Consider the following 6,799-nt stretch of genomic DNA (forward strand, 5'->3'; position numbering starts at 1 on the left):
CATGGAAGAAACCACTTAATACCAACATGCTCCCAAGCCACAAGCCTTCCAGCATCTGGTCTTTTGTCAAACACGTGAGGTTCTTGGAAGTAAAGAGAAAAAAAAAGTGTAGGTGTCTCAGTTGTCCCAAGAGAATCCCCTCAGCAAAGACCCCATTTTCACTTATTTCCCTACTTCACCTAGAATCAGATCGCCTGGGGACAAATTAAAAGCTTTACTAACGAAAGGTTCTATTCCCCACCTCTGAAAAAGTGGAATCTGGAAGAAGAGCTAGCCAAGGTCCTGATTCTTCATCCTAAAGAGATGATGGCCTGCGTCCAGGCACTGTGGCAGCAGGATGGGGATAATATATTTGGGGAGAGGAGCCTTCCCGGTGCTCCTCAAAGCACAGTTCCTATTATCTCACAGCTTGAAAGTTTGCAGAGAGCTTTACATGGTTAGACACCAACTAGCTGTGTGACCCTGAGCAAGTCACAGAACTGCCTCCACCTGTCTGGACCTTTAACCCTATTAGTCCAAGATCTCTCATTAGTGCAGCTGATTCACACACAAGTCAGTTATCGGACTAATAAAAACACACATTTTTAGAACATTTCCAGTCTTAAAAACCCTTTTACTCAGGACAACTCTTCATGATAGCAAATTCAAGTACTATAATCCCCATTTTACAAGTATGGATTATTAGCTACCTAAAAGGTATATAATATATGTGGTATACATAAATACATATTACATTTAACAGGATTACTAATATGATTATATACTATATAATTGTGTAATATAATTAGTAACCTAATGGTATAATAATCAGAGAATCTCAGAACCAGAAAGAAACTATGTAGTCTAACTCTATCAGTTTACAGATAACTAAACTGAGACCCAGAGAAGAGAACATAATGTATTGTGTGGCGAAAATTAGCCAGTAAATTAATAACAGAACAAGAACTTGTTTATTCTTCCCTCTCTCACCTCACACAGGATGTTATTGGATATTACCGACTTGCCTCCTTCGATATCTCTCCCTTCCCTTATGCTTCATAAGCATTCCCCTCAGCTGCCCTGAGATTGCTTGACAAGTCTGAACTGCTTGTACTAGAGTGACAGGCTGAGCCTACAGTAACACCAGCCCCCACTGAACGGTGACACTCCGTTGCATATGATGGCTGTCAACCATGACTTCAAATTCAGAGTTAAATCTGCTGTGTTCCTTCCCCAGTTTCCTGGGCACAAAATGTGGGACAAGCCTTCAGGGAAACAGCAAGGGGATAAAGCAATACGTTTTTCCCTTTTTTTGCCCTTCCTCTAGAAAAATGGTGTAATGGAAATCACACTGTTCCACAGGGTCAGAAAACTGGGGTCCGAGAGCCAGTTTTTACCAGAAGACTGGGTGATCTCGAGTAAGTTTCCTAAAATAGTAATAACGTTGTTATTCACCGTCATTTTCAGAGAGGACAGAGAGGGGTGTCTTGACTCACCCGTGAATTGGATTTAATTGAGGCAGCATTAAGCAAAGTCATCAAGCTCACTCTCTTTAAGTCTTTGAAGAGTATATTCTTCCAGCATGGAGTTTAATGGGTAAAGGCAGGGATTTGGGGGCTTGTGAAAGGTTAAAAAAAAAAAAAGGCCCCTCCCATGGGTATTTACAATAACCTTCCTACAAGTATTATTTCATTGATCTCATCTGATGAACCAGCAAAGAAGGTAAGTGAGCTACATTATCCTCTGAGGACAGCGAAGGGGGAGACTGAGTCGTTTGGATATTTAGAGGATAAGAGATAAAGAACCACAAAGTAAATGTCCTCAGGCTTCCTAATAAACTAAGAAGAGAGGTCATCTGCCTAGAGAAGGGATTAAGGATGGGAAACCTGGTGCTTTAGCACAACCACAGGGGGAGAAGGATAGGAACCTACTCCCAGAGAAATCAAAAGACTTCCCAGTAATGAGGGCCCAGTTAGAATGAGACAAGCACGAACTGGTAGTGGACCCAGTTCCCTTGGTTTGGGGACTTCCTCCAAATCCAAGTGGGAGTTGGGGGGTGAGTAAAAATGAAGTTAAGCGGCAGACTGATAGGGAATTGAGGTGAGCAAGGTAAGAACAAAAAACGGAACAAAGGGAGAAGGAATTCTAGACATGATGGAAAAAATGGCTTGTTGAAATGGCAGGAGGGTCCCAAATATCCTCGCTCAGTAAACTGGTTATCTCTTTTAAAGGTCTTAACTCCCAGATGAATCCTGCTTCATTGATGTTTGCAGGAGAAAGTGGAAGATTGGTCTCAGACACTTAACACTTCCTAGCTGTGTGACCCTGGGCAAGTCACTTAACCCCAGCCTTGGGGGGGGGAGGAGAAAGAAAGTGGAAGATTATGATAACTAAGAGGTGACTGGATTTTGAAGTAAAGGTAAAAAATTGCTATTGGAAGTTGAAAGAAAAAAAGATAATTTCTAGTTGAAGGGAAGAGATTATGGGCTAATTGTGTAGATATGAGCTTTAAGTTCACATTTGTGTGTGTGTATGGACATATATATATATATATATATATATATATATATATATATATATATATGTCCATACACACACACAAAAACACACCAACTAATAGGCTCCCATCTTCACCTGTTATATCTCTGAGTCACTGCCCAGACTCCATCAGTGCCCAGACCACCTCAATTCACTGTACCCTGGACCCAACTTTTGAATGTAATCTTTTTACCACCAGGGTTCCTGTGAGATATCCATTTATGGTCATAATTCATATCCATATGCCAAAAAAAATATGTTTGATGTAAACTGTGTGAAAATGGCCAAGGAAGAAAAATGGGAGTGTGGAGGAAGACACGTGTGAATGGAATTATTATAATAAGGGTTTTTAATGTAGGAAGCAAAAAAATGACATGATGAATAATAAATGCAATTTACCAACATATACCAAGTGCCTGCATTCGGTAAAAATATTATGATTATTTTTCCATTAGCATAGATGTCTAGCTAGATGAGCTTTGAAAATGCCCAAATTATGTCTGTCTCGAGCTAGCACTTCAAGACAATGAATTTTTAAACATAACATAAAAAATAAAACTACCAAAGCTGGAAGAGAAAAACATGGTTAGTTTACTTTTCACAGGGCACTAAGGCAGGGCACCCCTCAAAGTCTGGTGATCTTCATTTTCCTACTTTGTAAAGAAACTCAGCAATCAACTGACTGAACTTCCCCTAGTTCTGTACTGAACACTTGTCAGGGCACATTACAGATATCACTTAATGCTCAGAAGGTTCCCCTGAGAAAGGCTAACAGTGGATCATCTATTTGACAATACTTCAGAAAGTAAGAGTTCCAGGCAATTCCAAACTAGAGACAATTTGTACGACTTTATTGACTTTTAATTTATACTGAATTTGGGGGGTGAGGAAAAAGGGAGAAAGAGGGTGTGATAAATAAGGCACGGTCTGTGTGTTCCATGAGCTTCATTCAAGATAAAACACACTCAGATAAAATATAAGCGTACATTAGAAATATAAAGAGAGATTTAAATGAAAAAGGAGTGATTCCTTGGGTAGGTAGAAGGATTAAGGAAGATTTCATAAAGGAAATTTCATTTCACCTGAGCCTTAACAGATGGATCAGATGTTAGCAGGTGGAGATGGGAGTAGGTCATACAGGAGGGAAGAAAAAAGGAATTAACCAAAAACCTGAGAAATCTGGGAACATGAGGTAGAGAAGAAAAAGCTCAAGGGGTGCCATGTAGAGCCCAGTTTTATTATACTATGAAATACAGAGGAGATTAGTGTGAAATAAATCTAAGGGGGAAAAGAGGTTGGAATCAGATTATGGATGTCTCAGAATGTCAAGCTAAGCAATTTCAATTTTATTCTAGGAATAATTGGGAGCCATCAAAAGTTTTGTACGCAGCAGAATGGTGAGATATGAGCTATCATTGGATTTAATCAATACTTGTTGAATGTCTAAAATGGACTAGATGCTGAATCTGACCTGAATGAATCATGGAGGATTTAATTCACTTAAATAACAACTTAGAAGAGTTTTATGTTAAGTATGATAGTGAATAGAGGACTGGCTTTAAGGTGAGGGAAACCTGAGAATTCTTTTTCTATTTATTTTATACATATTATGAATTTTCTGATGAACACCTGCTATCTCTCCTCTAGTACAATATAAGTTTCTTGAGGCGGGACCATTTTTCCTATGAATTTGTATTCCCCTGTTTAAGTTACTCAAGGAAATAAATCACATGGAATTACAAAGGAAACCAACCATATCTAAATACAATGATCAAAATATTTTTTAAATAAGTTCACGAACCTCAGATTATGCAGCGTCCCCAGCAGGTAGTCATCCAGCCCTTGTGCTTGAATAAATCGAGTAAGAGGTGGGTAGAAGGAGAGGAGGCTCTTGATCTTGCATGGGGGTGAACACCTGAAATCCCAACAACTGGAGTGGCTGAAATTGCCAGATCTCTTGAGCTGGGACATTCTGATTTGTGGTGACTTAGATGGATAGGGTGTCCCTCCTAAGTCCAGTGTCATTACATGGTAAGACTCTTGGGCTGGGCAGCCTTCAAGTTGAGTAAGGAGGGGAAAGCCAGCCAGGATCAGAAACAGAGCAGACCAAAGTCCCATATGCCCATGAGTATTTGAACTGGGCCATGGGTAGCTCCTGAATTTTCAACTTGGAAACATAGGGAGACCCAGACTTTTAAAAATAAAAATATTAAGGCAGCACATTCCATTACTAAATAATTCTAGTTGTTAGAAACTTCTTTCTTAGATCAAACCAAAGTCTGCCCTCTGGACTAACACATCATAAAGATTTACAATCTTTTTTTCCACATGATAAACTTTTAAATATTTAAAGCCAGTTATAGGCTTCTGCTTGCTTGTCTGTCTGAACCCTCTATTTCTTCCACCACGACTGCCAGTTTCTCAGTCTCTCTCTTTCAAAAGGAAGCAACAGACCTGAATCCCAATATGGAGGCCACATTTTCCTAGGTCACTCTTCTGATAATGTTTCCTTTTACACATCATTAGTCAAAGATGACCAGTTATTATACCTGCATTTTTTTCTAGCATTTGATCAGTCAATAAACGTTTACTAAGTACCTACTATGTACATTCAAAGAGCTTACAATCTTAAGAGGGAGATAACAAGCTAGCAACTGTGTACAGATAAGCAATATACAGAATGCATTAAAAAGTAACTAACAAAGAGAATTTCAATTATGAAATTAAGAAGGATCGAGAAAGAAAGACTTGAAGGAATCAAGTTTGTTTGGGATAAAATTTGTCCAGGCTAGGGGACTTAGAGCATCTTGGTACTCATCATATATCTCCTCACTTACATAGAGCCTTGGTTCCTTTTCAATTATGTTTGGTCCACCCACTGAATTTTCCAGACATCTCTTGACAGAGATGATAGAAATGAATTAGGTATGTATTAAGGAGTTCCTTTTTACTATGATCTCTTGATATACCATTTGCTCCAAGCAGTAGATGGATATCATTTTTTGTTCTTTTTGTTTCAAATATAACTTTTAAAAAGTTTTTTTACTGTCATTAGCATTCTTCACAAGTCTCAGGTCATCCTCAATCCATCGGTAAATATCAGGTACGCACCTACTATGTTCCAGGTCCTGAGGATACAGAAGTGGACTCAAGGAGCTCATAATTGAAGCAGACTTTGAGTACAATGTTTCTCCTGGTACCTGCTATTCTTTTGTGTCTGTCTTGGGTCAGATGCTCCTCTTTCTTTCCTTTAAACATCATCCCTTTTTTAAAAAATCTGGGCCACTGGGAAGCTCCCTGTGCAAACATTTTGGCATCTCTACATGTTTGGATTTTTTTCTCCTCAATAGAATCTTTTTTTTTTTTTTTTTTCCCCTGAGGCTGGGGTTAAGTGACTTGCCCAGGGTCACACAGCTAGGAAGTATTAAGTATCTGAGATCAGATTTGAACTCGGATCCTCCTGAATTCAGGGCTGGTGATCTATCCACTGCGCCACCTAGCTGACCCAATAGAATCTTTTTTGAATATATCATAATTTTATTTTAGATCTTCTTTCTTCCTGGAGATTTAAGTCACCTTCCTTTTCAAACTGATTAGATCACATTCATTGGTGATCTGAGGTTAAGATCTGCTCATCTGAAGAGATCATTTACTTCATGGGGCCCATGACTGATCGTGACCAGCATTTTCTTCCTTGGCTTTAAAAAACTCTAAAGTGTCATGATCGCTTCCTCCCGAATTTCCAATCATTTTCACATCACCAAGAATGTTCTCCTCATTGATCAGAACTGGATCTAGAATCCAAACCGAGTCCAGAGTGGATAAGCTAATCTGCATTGTTTTATTTTGGGTTTTGGCAGAATGAGGCTTCAATAGAGTCCTAAGCAAGTTATTTAACTTCTACCCATTTCATCTCCAAAATAGGAATAATAACAATGTCTGGATCATAGAGCTGTTATCAAAATTAAATAACAAATGTAAAGCATTTTTCCAAGCTTAAAACACTATACAAATGTTAGCTGTTACAAAGGCGTGGGGTCTTGCACATAGTAGGTGCTTAAGAAATGTTTTTCAAATAATGAAAGAATCATGGACACCCATGACAAGATATTGCCACAAGGCTTCAGGTAACACAAAACAAAGCCTGGTCACCTGAACATTAACAGATGGGAATCTTCAGAATCTTCATTCCCATTACTTCACATAAATCCAATAAGTATTTGTCAAGTTCTTGCTGAAAAGGTCTCCCTGATCTTTGCTCCTAGACCAGTAACCTGATGGC

This window comes from Sminthopsis crassicaudata, chromosome 6 (genome assembly GCF_048593235.1).
Source record: "Sminthopsis crassicaudata isolate SCR6 chromosome 6, ASM4859323v1, whole genome shotgun sequence".
NCBI lineage: Eukaryota > Metazoa > Chordata > Mammalia > Dasyuromorphia > Dasyuridae > Sminthopsis > Sminthopsis crassicaudata.